Source organism: Rhea americana, unplaced genomic scaffold (assembly GCF_003343005.1).
Source record: "Rhea americana isolate MKP2758 unplaced genomic scaffold, rheAme1 scaffold_1, whole genome shotgun sequence".
In the NCBI taxonomy this organism is placed as follows: domain Eukaryota; kingdom Metazoa; phylum Chordata; class Aves; order Rheiformes; family Rheidae; genus Rhea; species Rhea americana.
The window spans coordinates 13545169-13564507 of record NW_028185038.1 but is presented as its reverse complement, the minus strand read 5'-3'; the positions used below and the strand labels follow the sequence as shown (position 1 = coordinate 13564507).

Below are 19339 nucleotides of genomic sequence, written 5' to 3'. Positions count from 1 at the left end.
AAGAAAAAATAAGTACTACCACAAGGAAATACCAGCTCACCTTTAATTTATCTGATAGCACAACTTACTTGTTTGGAGAGTCAGGCTCTAAATCTGTTCCTGGATACATTAGCTTTGCATTTGTTTAATTTCTTTGACTTCATCAATGTTGTTTCTGAATTAAAATATAACTAGATGTAATTAGCTATTAGCATGAGCAGCTTGCAAATGGTGCTGGTGGGATATTGRAGGATTTTTTATGCTGGTTGGCCAGAGCTTCTGGACACTCCGTTGTAAGAAGCAATGACATATTCTCTGTTCAGATGCCAGAAAATAACTGTTGAACCATCTTATCAGGTTTATGTGAGCCCTGGATTCCTAAAGTAGTGGATATTGCTTGATTTATCATTGGGTGAGAGATGACGTCTGGGCTGGCACTATGCATGGGAGGAATCCTCTTTATCAAGGAGTATATTGAATCATATTGAATGCTTAGAAGTTATTAATTTAAAAAAATCCTAACCTTAAAAATGATTTGATTTTCTAAAATGCTTAATGGTTCAAGTATGGTCATCTGGAAATCACAGGTCTCTTTCTGCCTTAGAAATTTATGAATCATGACTAAAAATCAAGCTGTAGGTCACATTTCTCAGGATGTGGACAGGGAAGAACTTCTGTRTCAATCCTGGCACATGATTTGAAGCTCTGTTAAAAATATGGCCTATTGATTTCACCTGGTGGCCTTGCTCCCTGCTATGGCAGACACTTCATCCGTGACCCAGTCAGCCTCTTTGTAAAATGAGGAAAAGTAAATCCTGTTTAAAATGGTAATATTAGGATTAACATAATCAAGGGGTCAGAGTCACCAGAGCACGTCTGTCTGTTCTCCAGTTTTATACTGCTAACCATCAGCGTCCACATGTTGGAGCGGCTAACACGTCAGGTAGATTAGGAGTTACTAGGTCTCTGCTAATCATAATGGAGACCTGGCTTTTGGGGTTATAAAATACAGCTCATGCACTTATTTGCTTAATGTTTGGTACCTAATTTTAGGCTTAAATGTTTGAAGGTTCTTTTTAATATTTTTGTGGGGTGAACTGATTAGATGAGAAAGTTGGGAGATGTTCTAGGATTGGAAAGGGTTTCCAGTTTCCCTGAGAGAGTCATGTTCTGGATTTTTCTACCTACTTTTAGAAATGCTTCTCATAGTAGACATCCTCAGCAGAAATGTACACAAAAAGCTCTGGAACAGGGGAAGCATCTCATGCAGCGGGTGGATTCATCCTAGGAGACAGTCGACAGAGTTATTTTCAGCAGGCGAACTCCTTCCGTGGGGTTTCTGCCAGGGAGAGGAAGCTCTCAGAAGGAGCTATACTCAGCCTGCTGAGTCAGCATATCCTCAGACTGCTCTGCTTATGCTGAGTTCCCAGCTGGCATATCCCGCTCAATGGGTGCTAAGAGAGAGATTTCAGCTCATCTGTAGGCCTGTAGTTCCCTCCTTYGGTGAGTTTTTTCCATTTTCAAGGACCATGTCTACTTAAATCAACTGAAAGTGTAGTTCCTTTGGACCATTAGACATCTGTGTTCTTCCTCCCAAGGTGATTCTCTGGGCAAAAGGAGATGGAGGTTGTATATCTGCAGAGGTATCTGGCCAAGTCTAACCTTCAAACTGTAGCACGGTTATTTGGAAGGAAAAGGAAACACTGATGGCAAGGGTATGGTGCAGATTGCCTTAATGTGGAGTGCCAAGGCCTACTGAAATGGTCCATGGAGAGAGATAGGAGCCTCAGAGCAGTCTGTCAGAAAGTCTAAATGCTGAACAAGGATTTGCCTAGAAGTTGACAAGGCAGTGCCTGAGCTCCTGCCCCTCTCTGGTTTTTGGATACGTACCCCAGGGCTGTACATCAGATGCATCTTTTCTTTCTGGAGCCAGATCTTACAGCCCTCTCTGGGAGGTGGGCACCCAGCTGAAAGGGCTCACTGTTTTAAAAAGGGAGCTAGGGGTGGTTGTGTGCTCCCTTCCTGGTAGGGATGTATGTCTTGGCGAGGAGACACCTGTCAACTCATTAGCTCACTCTCTCATTTCCCTGGGTGGCTTTGCTCCTATTTGCTAAGCTTTCAAAACTTCTAGGACTGCCTATTTTCCCCTCTTCCTATTGAAAGTGACAGTGGGCATCAGGAATGCAGAATTTAGAGGTCAGAAAAAGCCACAGCATAGCATAGTTACCTCATGGAGGCTAGGAGTGGGCAAGTGTAGAGTCCTGCACTTAGGGAGGAGTAATTCCATGCACCAGTACAGGCTGGGGGCTGGGTTACTGGAAAGCAGCCCTGCAGAGAAGGACCTGGGAGTGCTGGTGGATGACAAGTTGACCATGAGCCAGCAATGTGCCCTTGTGGCCAAGAAAGCCAATGGTCTCCTGGGGTGCATTAGGAAGAGTGTTGCCAGCAGGTTGAGGGAGGTGATCCTGCCCCTCTGCTCAGCCCTGGGGAGGCCTCATCTGGAGTCCTGTGTCCAGTTCTGGGCTCCCCAGGACAAGAGAGACATGGATCTACTGGAGAGAGTCCAGGATAGCGCTACAAGGATGATCAGAGGACTGGAGCATCTCCCCTGTAAGGAAAGGCTGTGAGAGCTGGGCCTCTTCAGCCTGGGGAAGAGAAGCCTGAGGGAGGATCTCATCAATGTGTACAAGTACCTGAAGGGAGGGAGTCAAGGGGCCAAAYTCTTTTCAGTTGCCCTGTGTGACAGGACAAGAGGCAATGGGCAGAAATTGAAGCACAGGAAGTTCTGTCTGACCATGATGGGGAATTTCTTCCCTGTGAGAGTGACGGAGCACTGGYRGAGGTTGCCCAGAGAGGTTGTGGAGTCTCCTTCTCTGGAGATATTCAAGGCCTGCCTAGATGCAACGCTGTCTAACATGCTCTAGGTGACCTGCTTGAGCAGGGAGTTTGGACTAGATKWTCTCCAGAGGTCCCTGCCAACCTTACCCATTCTGTGATTCTGTTATCTGYGTTCCGTTCTGCAGTGGATTATGTCCTCTTGTCTTAGTAGGCATTGAATTAGAAGCAGAAAGGTTCCTGAAAGTTATGAGTTGTTCAAATATAGTGCAAAAAGAGTTCATGACCTAAGAAGCATGGTATGAGAGGTGAATATGGGCATGCAAGAGAACACAAGGAACTGAGAGTATRTATTGGCCTGCATGGCAGCCTCACCATTATCAAAGGTTTTTAGCYACCCAGAAGAGTTCTGCAGAGGGCTTTAGAGAGAGTGACTCCGAAGTCACCTGAAGGCACCTTCAAAATGTGTGAGCATCCTGGGAGTATAACAGGCAACATAAAGGTACTTATTTGAAAATCTAGTTCTTAATGGGCATCACCGCCTGGTTGGAAGTGAAAAATGAGTAATCAGTGAGCTAGGTTAAGATGGGGACAGGCTAAGAAAGTCCTTGAAAATGTAGATAGATGTGTTATCTTCCATGGAACAGATAACAGTAGAGCCAGCAGACMGTGTGTAGAAGTGCATGGTCAGAAATACAGACTAGGAAATGTGCTTTGCTACAGCATGAGGGTATGAAAAAGGCCAGAAAAGAGGAGGATGTTGCAATAACTGACACGTTTGGAACTCTTCCCTTCTGTTCATGTTAGCACATGTTCCTGCTGCACATTAAGTGATGTATCCAACACCTGTGACATCTGRCCTGTGCAAAAGAGGATTTTGATGATAAGATTTTGCATACTGTGGAAGGWATTTATGATTATACTGGAGAAAACAAGTTAAGGAAATGCATTTTGCAGGTGAGGTAGAAGGTCTCTGGTTGGCCTTAGTTCCTGTGCAAGTCCATCCAGAGATGGTCTCTCAAGRAGTGGTAGCACTGAGCATGGCTCTTTGCCCAGAGCCTTCCAGATGGCTGCAGTCATTAAATACCTGCAAGGAAAACACCTATTTAAATTTGAAATTTAAACTTAAAACTGGTGTGAAGGGCAGGTTTGCTGTAAATTCTGTTTACTATGGTCATTTAAAAATGACTAGTCCCAGAGAGGCCCTGGTTGCTCCTCTGAGTAGGTTCTTGCAACAGCACAAGTGGAAGTCCAAAGCATTTGAAAGAGTAGATGACACACCATAATTACATGGCCAGACTAGAACAAGTAATGGCCCTGGAGCTCCCCTGCATGCGCCGGAGAGCCTGGCACAGGCCAGGAAGGAGCTTTCCACCTTGGGGTGTATGGGACTTCTAACACAGGCGAGCCTGATGGGAGGAGGCAGCTGAAACTAGAGGAGAAAATGAGCGGTAAGACCAAAACCAAGAAGACAAACAAAAGAGGAAGCACTTAGTAACAATTAGAATAATGCAAGATTAATTTTATAGTGTTTTATCCATTCATGCTGAGTGATTAAATGCCGTGAGATTTGAAGACTCTGATTATCTACTCAGAAGTGTATTTATGCCTGTCAAAAGTGATATGACATCTTGGAAACAGAGCCTCACCTTCCCCATCTGTATCTGGTATGGAGATTGTAAATCATAGTTCAACAGTCTGTATTAATCAGAACGATAACAGTGAATTGTGTCTGAATTAAGTGCATGCATGATTAATGCGACATTAATTGCTCAGCAGATTTTTTATGGGGGATTATGACTATATGTATGTCTTTACCAATATTACAGACTTGGTTTCAGGTCACTGAAACCTGTTTTACACCTTGGGGAGTCACTTCTCCCTGCCTCGCACATTGTGCCGTCCCCAGGACCAACTCGGAGGTACCACACTGGAGGGGCAATGTTCTCCTCAGATGTGCATGACAACACGGAGTCTGGACATCCTGTTGTCTAACATTTGATATCTGCAACAGTAGAGGTTTGTATCTGAGCTAGCCCGCCTGGGTTTCCCATATAGTCAGTGGGGAAAAATGGAAAACCTTTTTAAGAAACGATTCAGGGTACCCTGAAAGCTTGTGCCAAGCAGCAGAAAAAAAAAAAAGTGTGCAACCTTGGAGTCAAAATTGGTGTTATTCCTGCCTGTCCCACTGGTCGCACTTGGTTATATCTCTCAGAAAGATACATAAAACAATAAAAAAATATATATTGCTTGGTCTCTGGGATATCCTCTAGGCTGGTTTCTGGACTACTGTTTGTTGATGGACCTGTTGGTTAGAGTGAAGTTGCACAGTTAAACTCAAAGCAAACGTACTCTGGTAACATGGATATATGATCTTAAAAAAAATATTTCCAAAGTGTTTTTATAATGTTTACTGATAACTTGTGCCAGTCTGAAGCCTGAGTGTTTCCATGCTAACTCTAGCTCCCTTTGAAAYGTTCCTAACTTCTGGAACAAATTTCATGGGATTTGCAAGTTTTCATTTTTGGCCCTAACTCAGAGGTGATTTTTTTTTAAAGTGTGAGAACAGTTTCTCCAGTTGCACTTTACAGTTATGTGAATAGCGAGAGATGTACTTTTTTCCATATGTTTGGTGTGAAGGTCATCGTTTCATAATGAAAAGGGCTAGAAGTTGGGCATTTTTGGAAAGTCGGAATGCAAGCATTTACTCAGCAGGCAGCTTCCTGCCTGTAACAGCCCTACTGAGGTGGGCTCAGGCCTGAAGGAAGTATTTATTTGCATCAAACTTATTGTTATTTTAAAAATCTCACCAGAACACCGTATAACATAATAATGCACTAATATACAAGTTGAAGTATAATTTACATGGATTTGGCAAAAAGGGACAAAAAGACAGGATGCTTTAAATAGAAGCAAATGTATCAGGATTTACAATAAATTGTAGTACTGAAGTAATTCAGGATTTAATCTTGAAGAAGCATTTCACAGGACAGTGTGAAACATTCTCACAAAATGCATAATTGATACCGACCTGCGCAATTATAAGCTTGAAGCTTAGGCACAAATTAGGAATTGTATAGGAACATCTTGTATTGCTTGTGTTTCTGTTGCATTTGAATTGGGATGTTCTGTAAATTTTATTCCAAGTCCGACTCTTGAGAGATCACCAGATTGCAGATGATAAGACCCAAGAGAATGTGTACATTCATCTAGAAATGAACTTCTAACCTCCTTAGTTTATTTGATGCTAATCACATCCTGAATTACTTTTGCAGCAGTTTTTAGTTATTGTGCTCAGCCTCTACGAAGTGCTAATATCCTTGTGATTTGTGGCAAGATGTCTGGTTTATTAAAGCTGCATAGAGCTGAGGTAATGATAAAAAAAAAAAAAGAGATGGTTTTGGTGACTGTTCCGTGATGGGCACTAAATTAATACATTGTCCCAATTAAGCATGCAGGAGGCAGGAGTGAGTGCGATAAGATCATACCCCCTCCTTGCCCGAGAAACCAAGTATCGACCAACCTCAGAGCGGGCAAACGCCTTCCTCCCAAACCTGCCCTTCACCCAGCTCGTGACTGATGCTCCCCTTGTGAAGCAAGATTGCTTATTTTGGGGGATCCTAGCAAGTCTTGGTGGATGCACTGCAGAGAGGATCCAGCTGAAATGTGTTAACTCAGTAGTAGTTGTGGTGTACAACAGAGCTTTTGGCAAGCGGAGGAGAAGGCAACATCAGCCAAATGCCGTCCATCCACCAGCTCTGAGGCTGCATTTAGTACCGTTTATTTTAGCCTTCGTCTAATACCTACCTTTCATTCCAAATACCTTGAATTAATTAGATGTATTGCTTAGGAAAAAATGAGTCACTGTTTGTGACTTGTATGTGTGACTTGGCTGCATAAAATATTAGAAATCTATAGCACTGTAGTTTATAACTCAGCTGGTTAGAAAACATTCTCTTGAATGCCAGGAAACAACTCGTTTTTCACAGCGATTTCTTCTTAGTCGAGTGAACAAAAGCAAGGAATTGACAAAAGTAGATGTGCTGTCATATTCCTTTGAAATACRTTTATGATGTCTTATTTTCAAACTATTTTCACTCCCTTTTCTGCTTCATCATGACACGAAAAGAGTCAATGAGCAGTCATAAAACTTACAATTATGGAAAAGTAACCAACGTTTCRTCGCAGTGCTGTTCTTCAGCCCTGCTGTCCCTGCAGTTAGACTTGCGTTTATTTTACATGAAGAATTTGTTGTCTCTTAACATTAATTAGCATTTATGGCATTAGCAATCTGCTTGGTACTGTCCGAAGTGTTGCCGTTGTTAACCTCCATGCTCTGGAGCAGAACAGAGCTACAGCGATGTATTTAAAAAAATATGAATTCTGTTTGCAGTGCCTATTCAGAGTTTAAAATCATGGCAAGATTTCTGTCCTTAGTGCCTGTATCACCTTTAGCAATCACTTGCAGATACTTTTTTTTAGGTATTTAGCTATGTAAAAGTACTCAGGAGAATGTTTCAAAATGCTTTGATGTGTAGTTACTGTAGGAAGTTATTGCATCATAAGGTACCTAATAATATTTAAAAGTCTTTTTTTGACTCCTAAGTGGGTGTTCTTGAAAACGTTGCTTCCATGCCATGGGCAAGAGGGGGAACTGCAGTTCAGAGAGATCTTTATTGGACAGSTGACTGCAAAGGTAGATCTGACTGATGTTTTGAAGTCCTCTGTTACCTCTGCAAAGGCACTTTGGGGACATTTGAATCCAGGTTCCTCTCTCTCCTAAAAATAGAAACCTATACACAGGTCCCCATGCACCACACTGATACAAGCAGCAAGGCTAAATGAGCTTCAACGCTATTTAATTTTTAATTAGAACCCCTTTATCATATCCTTTGTAAAACTGAGGAGATTAACTTTTTTAGACCTATTCTCACCTGGTTAAAAACCAATTAGCTGTTACACACAAGCCAAATGCAACCTTATTAGCAGGAATTTATGCTAATTATAYTGTTCTGGTTAAGTGGCTTTTCTGCCACTTGCTGTGTCCGATTCAGGTCTCTCTTGTGTGGACACTACAGTGATGTTGCTTAGATTTGAGTCTGGCCAAGTGGGACTTCCAGCAGGTTTGCTTGATTAGAGATTTCAAGATTTGGCCATGSTGGGTCATACCAAGTTTAATTAGGTCCTCAGTAGTCACCCTGGTTTCACTGTGGTGCAGGGAGAAGAGACTCTGCCCTGGAGTTTGGCTCTCCACCGTAGGTGAGGACAGTAGCTCCTGAGGATCACACAGCAGTGCGATGGTCCCCCGAGAGCAATCCCCCGCTGTGAAGAGCGTTCCCACTTAGGCCGTTATGGTGCAGTGTACATATGACTCACGCGAGGGCTTTTGGCACTTCCCACGGGCAGCTGGGGGAGCAGCCTTCTGTGTAGGAGTGTCCTAATGCAGCAATGATGAAATGTGGAAACTTGCCTAGCCCCGCAATTATCAGTCTGTCTTTCTCAATAAATAAAATAAATTGGCTTCCCAGTAACTTTAGGGGAAGGAGGGAGTTCTCTGGCAGGTAGCTGCTGATGAGTTTGTCATGCAGCTTGTAGCTGCGGACCCAGCATTTGAGTCACGTCGCTGCACAGATTTCAGCTGGGAATTACATGGGAGTCCGGAGGAAGCTTTCTTCTCCCACGTCCAAAATGTTTGGGCTTCACTGCTAACTGGGCACACAGCTCTCAGGCTGGAAAGGAAGGCAGGGTGCGAGTAAGTACAGCTGAAGCCCAATGGTTTCATGTACGTGGACATGAAAGATCAAGAATTGAAAACAAACCCACTAGAAGAACCAGAGTGAYTGTTATTCCCCCTGCACCCATCTAGACTCCTACCACTCCGCTGAGAACGTTTGCAGGTCCCCACTGTAGGAGACAACTGCAGCTAGGAAAATCTGAGAGTGTTGCCCTGTAGCCTGGCACCAAGTTACTGGGATGGGCTTTAATTATCACACACACGCTCAAGCTGACATGTCTCAGTAAAGACTTGTGATTTTCCAGGCTACCCGGCAACACTACATGGTAGCCCGGTCCGCAAAGCTGAGTGTGCAAGGAACTCGTCAAGTTCATCAGGAGGCAAAAAGTATATGCCCTGAATTTCATTTGTGCTTGGTTCCCTGTTTTCTTTTCAGCTATGCTTGTGGAAAAAAAATGCAGTTTTGAGGCGTAAACCTCTTTGGGTATGACTACAGGGCACAGCCCTGCTTCATGCTATGAGCCAAAGTGTCCTCTGAGTACATAAACGATCCCCATCATGTACTACCACTCGCAGTGGGAGGCCAAATGACACACATCTCCCACTAGGTTCAAAAAGACCGTGTCCCATCAAAATTTCAGAAGAGTTGGTCTGGTTCTYCCTTTCGCACTGCTTTATGCTGATATTGGGCCTTAGTGTAACCCCTTCCAGCTGGCAGCCCTCCAGCTGAACTGTCCTCCCCCAGCCAGCCTCTGCTTCCCAGCGCGGGGATGGAGCCTCCCTCTTCTCCCATTTCTGTGTCCTGCCAAGCATGGTGGTCGGCCCACGGCCTGTGGGCACCACTTCGGGTGGGAGCCCTGCTGCTGCCTGTTGCTCTGTGAGCACGGGACTTCACAGCAGGGTTTCATCCTTTCCGGTGTCAGTCTGGCCCCCCCCGACCCATATGCACTAGCTCTTAGGGTAACCCAATAACTAAAGAACCCACAGCTTGGAGTCCCAGCTCTGCCACCTCTACTGGGTGATAGCGGGGAACGTCAGTGTGTGTGTGCATCTGTTGAAAAGCAGATACTGTGTGCCTTTATAAGGYGTTTTGAGGGTTTTGTGAAGGGAGCTGTGTACAACAGCTACGTCTTAGTTATTTCCCATGTTGTGGAATGAACTACTTAATGTAATTATATCTTTCATTCCCAAGCTTGTCCAAATAGCATGTTTTCCATGTTTTTGTGTAATTTCTCGATGCAGGTGTGTGGGTGGTGTAACATTCACCCTTTATTAGCAAGCSTTCAAACCAATGAAGGTCGTAATAGTAGACAGCAACATCCTTGTGTCTGTGTCAAATGGATGTTTCACGGATGGAAGTGCTTTCTTTTCAGAAGTGTCGGATCTGTTGTCAGGCTTCAGATGTAACTGAATGTATGTGTACATACTACAGCCATCTAAGAGAAAAGGAGACTCAGAAAGAACATTATACCAGATATTCAACCGTTCATTCACTGTAAACAGTAAGGGTCTYTCATCTCGTGATCCAAGGTACCAGAATGGTTGCTCTGTTGACAGYCAGATACTTGGCAGACTACCTCCCAAAAGTGCTAATCATACTGTTTAAGGTAATGTTTTTAAAGGTTTTTGCAAATGCAGCCTTCTTTTTTGTTCATCTGTCGTTGTATGAAACCCCTTCAGTGCAACCCGCCTCAGCCCAGGAGTTGCTCACCACCTTTAATTGCCTGTAGCTGCTCAAGTCTTCCAGGCAGGAGAGTGGGAATTGGCTATAATTACTGACTGCACAAGTAAATCCACACTCCTCCACACTGGAAAAACAGAGCTGCTGCCAACAAATAAAGATGGTTCACTGTTTTCAGCTGAGATAAAACCACTACTTTTATCTTTTTTACCTTTAATGATTAATTCGTCATTAATATTTGTTTTGATGTTTAATTTGATGTTTCAGATTAAACAGTCTGGATGTTTTGCTCAAACTTTGCAAGCCTTTTTGAACCCTGCCAATTGTGATCTGCTGCTTGGAAAACATCAAGCCATTAGGCTTGATCTACTTGTCATGAAAATCAGGAATATTCCTCAAAATGGGGATATTTTTATTGGCTTAAAGGGACTGCAGATCATATTTTAGGAATCCAAGCATTTTAGAAGGTTGTTTGGTCCTAGTCTTCTGGTTAGGGCTGCCAGTTTTTGTAGTACAAGATGCAGAACCTCAGTTTCTTTTTCTGAGACTACTGAGCAGCCTTTACATGAAAATACTCAAGACAAGTGCTTATTTTTGTACCTAAAATAAGCAGTTGGACACAATGCTGGAATCTAAGTGTGCAATGTAGGAATCTCTCATGCTTACTATGCTTACATTCATTTGGTCCCTTTTCCAGGGGGTTATACCCATGCATCTGCAGGTGATGTTTTGTCTTTGAGCTCTGTTGTGATTCAGATATGAGGCAGAACAGGGCATAACATCAGCCTGTGTCGCAGCGAGGCAAAGAGCCCATGGGCTCACTCATAGCATGCTTAGCACACAGAGCCTGAAGTCCTTCGCAATGGCTGGAGTCAGCTATTGTTTCAAAAACAGACCTGGTCCTGCCATCAGCTTMCCTTTTGCACCATGCTTGATGGTTAGAGAGTGCCTCCCATGGCAAAATGCATTAGCTCTGGGCCTCCTCATCCTGAGGAGGTTCAACAGCTCTCTCCCAGTTTCCAGGAAGGACCAAGTCATATTTTAAGATGAATAAGCAAGACCCCTTCTCAGGCTCTAAGCTGGGCTGCTGCGGACAGTGGGTCAAGAAGACATGGCACCATGTAGAGTACTGGTAAGGAAAGCCCCTGGGTAGTCACTAGGCCAGTCTTTGCTCATAGGATCCTGTGAAACTGGAAATGAAGACAAGGATTACACTGTTAGAGAATGTACCGTGTGGCAGGGCGCAGATCAGAAATCGTGAGGTGTATGTGGATAGACAGATAGCTACTTAACTACACAGCTCAGGTTTCCAGTTGTGAAATGTCTCCAGCTTGACATTATCACAGTGATATCTCATGGGAATACTTTATGAACACGGTACATAAGGCTGGCATTTGAGATARATTACATACCGTGCAAGGGAAGAGAGGCTATTGAGATTGTTTGGGCCTTGGAAAATTCTGGATATACACCCTTGAGAGCTTAGAATAACGGGAGATCGCAGAGATGATGGGTAGGCTCTGAAAGATAAGACGGAGAGAAGACAAGTGTTAAAGGATGCGCTAAGGGCTCCTGCCACCTCTTCATTCCTTCTGCTCTCTTTGAGGGGTTATACTCTAGTTTTCCAAAGCAGTCAGGATTATATGATCATGTTTCCTATCTGTTAGTTGATCACTGTCTGCAGTTAATTACACAGAAGAATGGAGATCTTAAAGATACAAATTTCCCACAACTGTTGTGAGCAGTCTGGTTTGGAGACCAAATGTGACCCCAAAGTTCAACTCTGTGGCCTTGCAGCCACAGAGACAACATGTTTGGTTTAGTTAATTGGGCCAGCRGTTCAGCATCTGAGGGTGAGGCAGCAGGCATCTGCCTTTGGATGACAATTTGCTCCCCTAGTCAATAGATCAAATAAAGTGAAATAGGTGAAGCAGGGGCAACAGAAGKTATTGCAGTGGAAGGAAATCAGGAGAAAGTCAAAAATGCCATTGGAGCAGCAACATTTCAATTGTTGCAGTTCAATTGCAGTTTCATAAATACGAGTTCTCTTCCATTCTTAATGCAAAGGAGTATTCAGTACTGAATCTAGTAAACCTCCTCCAGGTCTTTTTAAATAAGAAAATTAAGTGTATAGCTTAAAAAAGAGCAACGCAAGTGCAGGTGACATGTGTCCAGTTTTGTTCACATTTCTCCTCTGTCTGTAGCTGAGGTTTCTCATTATGTTCCCAGTGTTCCAGTGTGCTTCCCATTACTTGCAGTTCTGTTTGTGAGTGAGAGAAAGGGAAACTGCTGAACTGAAAACAGCAGCTATCAACACTGCAATGCCAAATACATGGTGGTTYGAGCAGGGACTGATGTGTTGGGTATGGAGTAATAGGAATTAATCTCAGCGGCTATTCAGTCTTCTGGCTTTTTTCTAAAGCTTCCTCTGAAGCTGTCCATTTCAAGCAAGGGTGGCTGATTTGGAGATGGGAATCTGACAGCCCTTTATCTGCCAAGGGCTGCTGAACCCTCAGAGGATGCTAATCCAAGGGTATTCTCCCCTAGTACAAAAACAAACAAAAATCTTTGTTTTGCTCTGAAACTTTACTGCAAGCAGCCTCTCTCTGTGCAAGTCCTGGCATTTTCTTGGGGGGAGCTTGAGGTTACCTCTTACAGCTGCTTGAAGTCATTACGTACAGTGCCATCAGTTGGTAGACTATTTTCAGACTCAACAGTGGCGACATAAAATGCRTTCCTGTTGAGCAGACTAAAACCATTAAGGAGAGGAAAGAACTCAATTTGAGATATAAAATCCCAGACAGTAGCCTGATGGGGCCTTTAGGTTCTGGGGGGCAAAGAAGCAAGCAGATGTTTTCTATCCTCTGCCCTATGGGGACAACACTTATGCGGCCACTCACTGCGTGTGCTTTTCCCTCATAATTCCTGCAGCTGGTTGTTGCTATCAGCCAGGTGTATCAGAGAGGGGGAATTCTGTATGATATTTAGTTCCCACAAAAAATAAGCAATGAGAAAGAGGAGAGGGACCTGTCTGAGGGGAGGAACGGATGCTAGGAATGGATGCTAGGAACGGATGCTCTGAATTCACATTTTCTGAAGTACTGGAGTATTCACACATGAGATAAATAACTTCAACTGTGCAAAAAGCTTAGGCTRGAGCTTACATTTCTTCTTTTCACACCAGAAAGTCTGCACGGGAGGGAAAACTGGACGATGGGAGAAATGTCTTGCTGAACTCYGATCATGCAGAGATCAGTGAACTTACATGGGGAATATGCATCTGCAAAATACCCATCCTGGAAGAAGTTTGGGAACCACAAAATAAAAAAGGGAAGGGGCAGAGTTAGAGATATGACACCTCCCATTGACCACATCTGGGTGGTTTTCAAAGGTCCAACTTAKAACGGTTGGAACAGTGATTGAAATTCTTCCCTTGGCCAATGGCTGAATTCCTCAAATCAARTAGCCTACATGCTGCTGGCAAGAAGCAGAAGATTTTGGATATATGTGGCAATAACTGAACTTACGATTGCACAGGCATTTGGTTGCACAAAGGATACATATGCTTACTGACACCGGTCTTACTAGTTTTGACTTTCTTAAAATTATGTGAGCTTTCTTGTGGCATTTTATCTGTGATGTGTGCTGCTCATGGAGGTGCAGCGTTAAATGTCATGCCTTGCAAATGTAGTGCTCTGGCTGGAAAAGAGCTGTTATGTYGGGAACCTGCCCTACTTAAATGACTCTCTTGTTTGCCCAAGGATTTTTTATAGTGTTCTTCTAAATGATCCTAGTTTTCAGTGCAGAACGAAGTTAAATGAGATAGATGTTAATATAAGTGATTCAATCATAGTTTATACTACGCCTTTGCAGCTAGGATTCTTAGTGTGTTTTCCTGGCAGCGTGGTAGCCAAAGCAACAGCAGAATCTAGGTCCTCTACTTTCATCTGYATGGAGTGCTGCCCCTCTAATTAATGATCTGGAGCAATATGCAACCAGTTTTCTTTYAGCTACTTGGCTTCCAGGATGATCTGGAGCTGGCAGAGATGTACAGGATACTCAATCATTAAAGGATATTATTTCCCTTCTTGTACATCACCTTCCATATTCTAATCCTTGCTTCTGAATAGCAGCATCCAGCCAAAGCCCAAAGCCCATGGAGTACCTTGATTTTGTTGCAGATGTTGAAGTGAATTCATCCATTAGGGCTAGTTCTGATCCTGCAGGACTTCTGTCCTTATGGTGTCAGGTCAGTAACCCRTAGTGGCTCTGTGCCAGGTGGTGGCAAGGGTGATTAGAGGACTGTAATATCTCTGTTGTGAGGAAAGGCTGCGAGAGCTGGGCCTGTTCAGCCTGGAGAAGAGAAGACTGAAAGGGGATCTCATCAATGTGTATAAGTATCTGAAGGGAGGGTATCAAGAGGATGGGGCTGGACTCTTTTCAGTTGTCTCATGTGACAGGACAAGAGGCAACGGCCACAAACTGAACCACAGGAAGTTCCGCCGGAATAGAAGGAAGAACTGCTTTGCTGGGAGAGTGRCRGAGCACTGGCACAGGTTTCCCAGAGAGGTTGTGGAGTCTCCTTCTCCGGAGATACTCAAAACCCACCTGGACTTGATCCTGTGCAACGTGCTCTAGGTGACCCTGCTTGAGCAGGGGGGATTGGACTAAATGATCTCCAGAGGTCCCTTCCAAACTCAACCATACTGTGATTCTGTGATTTTAGTGTCATTAAAGTGCCATGCCATGCACTTACGTCTGCTCGTCATTCGTGAGCATACCCAGTCCTGTGTCTGTCACACAGCACCACTCCTGTTCAAGCCAGGTCTTGTTTCAGGGGCAGATTTGTTGGAGGAGCAAGTCCTGCTTTTCCAGTGTTTCGGCAGCACCGAATACTTCAGCATTCAGGGAACTCTGACAAGTCATTAACAAYGCTTTTGTGAACTGACCCTGCAGCAAGCAAGGAACTGGTTTGTGCTTAGTGCACTCTAGCACGTTTCRGAGCAGATCAAAACCTCTCCTGGTAGGTCTTGTTTGCACAGCTGCCACGCTCAGGAAGGTTAACTAGCGTCTTTGGTTGCCCGGTTCAGTTTGCCCCTCTAAGTCTGGACTGGCAATTTGATCATTAACTTACATACGTTTAAGTATTGCTCAAGTGTAACGTTTCCTCCACACACTTGTTTTGCTGATACCTCTGCAAAAGCACATGAGCAGATTCATGGACCTGAAAGGCCGGAAAAGAAGTCCTGCAGTTTTGCTTGGTTACCTCTGCATTGAGCCTTGCCACAGGTTTAATCACTCTTAATGTTTTATTTCTCCTGAAATTTCCCTGATTCCTCCTTCCAGATGTGTTTTCTCTCCTTTGCCCCCTGGATGCTGGAATGTTGTGAACCTTCTTGGGGAAGAGTCCTGAGATAATTTGTTAAAATATGAGTCTCTATTTATTTGTACTTTTATTTCTAGACATCTTCTTTCTATCTAATGACCTCAGAATAGCCTTGAAAAAGAATTTTGCAGCCATCGCCCGAGAAGGCACCTTCCCATCATTTCACAGATGGGCAATTTGTAGGGACACGATGGCATGCAGGAAAATCAGGGCAGCACATGGGATTTGTCGGTAAGGAGATAGAGCATCTGGGCAAATGGCAAGTGTGAGAAAGGGCGGGTTAAAAGGGTCATAAAGCACATTTCCTTAGCTAGATGTTTCCTTGTTGGCAACAATTTATGTAGTCTAATTTGCTTTAACCAAGCCTGGTTCTTGATGTTTGTATTTGGGGCATTTTTTTTTTCCTTTTTCTCCCTTTCGGTAACAATTCATACTGAGAATTTGAGTCCTTGTAATTTAAGATGTTGCCACCACCGTCACAATGTGCTGTGCCATCCCCCTCCGTGGTACTGCGTAGCGTGGCACCATCGCACAGCACAGAAACAATGATAAGTTGCTTTGCTCGGCGTTAATCCGGAGCTGGTTTGTTATCTCTAGTAGCCGAGGGAGCAGATGTATGATGGCCTGGGACTGCCACCGACTGCAGCAGCAGGGAGACGCGCCGAGAGCATCCGGAGAGGGAGGACTGCATGAAGAAAAAAGCTACAGAGAAGAGGGATGAAGATGCSTTCATCCTGGGGGGAAAGAGAGGGGTGGGAATAACACGGGCCATTAATTATAATTACACTGCAGGGCTTGGGAGCACTGTCATCTAGGCTTCCTCTTCTTGCGTGATCACTGAAAAACCTTTTAGCTTCCCTGTACGCCAGTTTTCCCCTTCTATAAAAGGAGAGCAGCACCTTAAAAAAGAGTTAACTCCCAGCAGGTCTCGAGGAGACGAGAGAGGCCGGTGTTTCTGCAAGGAGAGATCAGCAGTGGGTACGCACAGGCGTTTTGAAGCTTAGCAGCCTGAATCCCCTGAACCTTCGAGCTTCGCTCCGTGCTTCGAGCAGGGGATAAAAGCAGAGCTAATTAAGCCGTTCCCAAATCCCTGCTGATCCGCGGCCATCAAGGACCTGCGACTGYGCAGGGCTTTGCTCAGCGCTCGATTTACCGCGACTCCCACTCGCGCGAATGGCATCAAGGAGGTGCAACGCGTGTTCGCCCGTTGCTCGCACGGCCGGAGAGCCCCACGGAGGGGAGCCGGCCATCACTGCCTCCCCCTGACCTTCTCAACACCAGCCCTGGTGTCCAGAGCCCACCACGTCACTCAAACCCTGGGGTATTTTTCTGATCAGCAATGTTCAGCCGTGAAGAAGGTTTAATTATTTCTGTAGTGGAGCTTTGAGCAATTGCTCCGGCAGGTTTTAAAGTAAAGAAAAGTGTGCGTGGATTTCTGCAAATCGAGAATTGCAAGGGAATAACCAGCAGTGATTGCTGCTGACTGCAGTGACCTCTGCTGGACAGCATAGGCCTGATTTGTTTAAGTTTTATTGACAAAACCTGCAACTTGATCTAAACTGTAGGTTTCTACCCAAGCTGTTTCCATTGATTTTTTTATTTTCAATACCATTTTCCTTTAAATAGCTTGTTGGTCGAGATTCCACGTAAGAAACGCTGTGCGAGCCAAAAGCCGTGATTTCCAGGAGCAAGCTGTGCATTTGGGCAGAGCTAATAAACACGGGGCACTGCCAAGGTGAAAACTCTTCTGGTCTTCAGGAGTCTGGGGCAAAGCGGAAAAAATGCCTCCCAGCCACCGCAGCAAGCGTGGTGGCCCCCAGCAGCTGTGCTGGCTGGGGCGGCTGCTGGGTCTCTGCTGYGGGCAAGCACCTCTGAAGAAGACCTTCCATCCCTGGTGGGAGTTGGCTGCCTTTACACTTTGGGGGTTTTAAATGTGAGCACGACATGCTTCCAGCGTGACAGTGAGGGTGGTCACTCATGTGATGAGTTACTGTCTCCGCTGTTGTTCCGCTGGGAGAAGGGAGGCTCAGGCGTGCTCCTGCTCCRTTATAGTCCTTTGAGTCTGGGAGCGAGATGGGGCTTTTCATTGACTCTCCAAACCTCATTTTAAAAAGGTGAAAAAAACCATCAATGACAAAGCAAAGAGGAGATATTTAGGAATCTGTTCCTGCTGTAATTTATTTTTTCCTTCCCCTCGCCTTGCTGTGCATGTGTGATTCAAACTATTTGGCTGTCTTCTTGCCCTATTGCAATTTATTCTCTCTTTCTTCATTTTGAATTCTTTTTTCACTCTCTTTCTGTGTCTTTCCCTGCTGAATCCCCTATGAGCACATTCTGCTGCTGATTTCCAAGAGCAGCAGATCAGCAGCAATAGAGAGGACCCCAGAGGCMCCTTACTCCCTCTTTTAGTTTAAAGCAGTGTGAGTTTATCTGCTTGCAGAACGCATGGCAGCATGGTGTCCATGAGATTTGCAAAGCTGTGAGCAGCCGAGAAACACAAGGGCTGAGACAGGGTTCGAACCGCTGGCTTGTGGTGCCTGTTAATTAACGGCCAAAGGAGTAATGTGTAATTTCCTTTTAAAATGTTTAAGGAGCGCCAAGATTGTCTAATTGAATGTCTCTGTAAATCAAAGTAACTCAAAATGCATCGCAGCAGGTAGGAAAACCGTTTGATGGTATTACAGGAGCCTGTGCCTCATTGACCRTTCTTGGCCATGACACCAAGGACTCCCTTGTTAATGCAATCCTCATCTTAAAATGCCAGCCCCTCCTCTGTTAAGGTCACTGACACCTTCCTTCCAGCTCTGCTGAATCTTTCATTTGGCAGGTCACTCTTGGAGACACTAGAAGAGGGCACAGAGGTGGTGGCAGCCAGAATGGGGAGAGGTCTTGTGGCAACTCTCAGCATGCAGCCCTGCATGTCTAGTATGCTCCTTTCCAGCCTCTGCTTCCATGGCTGTTTGTGGGTAACCCACCAGTTGCCCCCATGTACAACAGTGAGGTCTTGTTAGTGGCTGTCTCAGAAGATAACGTATTGGGTTGCTTTGGAGAACCAGTGAGGTTCTCCAAAATAAGAATAAAAAGCATTAATATGCACATGATAAAAAAAAATACTGTAGACTAGGCTGGAGGCTTTAAACACGTATTACTATGGCAGATGTAAAAAGATTGTATTGAAACCACCTTCTTGTCATCATGGTATGAAATGCATAAATGATACTATATATGTATGCATGCATAAAGGAGTATGGAGAAATACATCTAATAATTTCCATTAGAAAGTTAGTATTTTTTTCAAATGGCATTTGAAATACTAAAGTTACTCCAGGTAACTAAACCAAGACAAAACTGTCTGTGCCCTAACTATGACCCTTAAGGGACCAGGCACTGGAAATTCATGACAAAGCTACAACTTCCAGGCCTAGTGCTATATAAAGACAAGTAGACGACCTATTGGATTCCCATTGTCAATGTTTAGAACTTTATTTGGGATGAGGTCTACCCGGAAATTTTACTAAAATATCATGGARTTTTACAGATACATATGAGAGCTAAGAGCCTGCTCACATGTGTGTTGCTCTGACATCCTCTAGTCTATTATATTTGAGCTCACTTACTGTTGATTTTAAATTTCCTGCACGGTAAGGTGCTTATATGAGTGCAGCTTTGGATAACTGATTATGGGCCTAAATTCAGGTCAGTCACTATCTTTCCACTGAATTCA

At 44.3% G+C, this 19339-nt stretch overlaps 1 protein-coding gene across 1 annotated transcript in view; it reads left to right on the top strand.

The window, feature by feature from the left end:
* The window catches only part of CAMK1D (calcium/calmodulin dependent protein kinase ID), a 224173-nt gene that overhangs the window by 112479 nt on the left and 92355 nt on the right, over window positions 1-19339 (top strand). The window lies entirely within an intron of this gene.